The following is a 1,327-nucleotide window of genomic DNA, read 5'->3' as shown; positions in this document are numbered from 1 at the left end:
TTGGTTCTTGCCTGGGTTTTGGTGTTTTATAGAGTATGATTGTAGCCTGACTATATGCAGCAGTTTCTGTCTCATCTTGGGTACTATAGGGAGAGAAAGAGTCCCCCAAAGGAAAAAGGAGAGCATAAAACAGCAAAACAGCAACAGCAAAAATAAAAAATAAATAAAAAATAAAACAACAACAGCAACAAAAACTAGCTTGGGTACTGTAGTCTATAATCACAGAAAGGGGAGAGGAGGGAGAGAAGAGGAAAAAAAAAAGAAGCCTAATATAAGTATGACTTTAGTATCCTCTTTCAGCTTCTTGCCTTCAAGGCCATCTGCTAAATTTCAAGATTCCCCTGTTGGTTGTTATGCTGTCCCTCAGGATTTAATTTTTGGCTTGTTTTGTTCTTAAACTCTCTTTCCTCCTCTACACCTCTTGTTCTGGCCTTTTCCCTATTAAAAAACAGTTCAGGGCTGACTCTTGGGCTGACAGTATCTGTGCCATGTGTGGCAGAAGAGCCCACCACTGGTGAGGGTGTCCATTTGCTCAGGCACCCCCTCTAGTTACCAGAACGGAGGCGTGCAAACAGTTGGTGACCAATGAACAGATACCACACACAAAAAAAGAAAATCAGAACAAAGCAAATCCAACAAAGTGTATTGTTTTGCTCCGAGGTTCCCGTGGTGTTAGTCCGTGGTGGGTCTGTTCCCCTGCTTGGTCTTGCTGTTTAGTCTCACCCAAGTTGTGGGCTCTGGACCGCTGAGCCCTGCAGATTCAATAGTACATGAGTTCTTACTTTTGTTACAAGTTCCACTAGCTATAAGCCTTGAAACTTTTTAAATATTCCTAGATATGTGGTTCAGAGTTTTGGAGCTCTGCCCGGAAACTGCTTTGTCTTGTATTCTGTGATATTGCTGACGGCGAATTTCACTGCACCCCTACCCTATCCACCATCAAGCCCCACCTCTCCTGCTTTTAGTTTTTTGTAGATATTTCTTATCAAGTCAAAGGAGATATTCTCTTCTCCTAGTTTGCTGAGAGTTTTTATCATGATTGATTTTTCTTCGTCTATTGATGTGACTATGTGAATTTTGTTCTGTAGCATGCTGATGTGCTAAATTGATTCCTGAGTGTTGAACTAGTTTTACTTATTTGGAATAAATCCCACTTAGTCATGGTATGGAGTTCTGGTGTGGCACTGTAGGATAAGCATTGGACTTCAGTGGTTCAAACCCACCAGCTGCTTCTCGGAAACCTTATACAGGGTTGCTGTGAGTTGGAACCTACTCGACAGCACACAAGAAGTCATGGTACATACTCTTTTATGTTTTATGGATTTGA

The sequence above is a fragment of the Chrysochloris asiatica genome, unplaced genomic scaffold, assembly GCF_000296735.1.
Source record: "Chrysochloris asiatica unplaced genomic scaffold, ChrAsi1.0 scaffold00029, whole genome shotgun sequence".
Classification (NCBI taxonomy): Eukaryota; Metazoa; Chordata; class Mammalia; order Afrosoricida; family Chrysochloridae; genus Chrysochloris; species Chrysochloris asiatica.
This window is presented reverse-complemented; position numbering follows the sequence as displayed.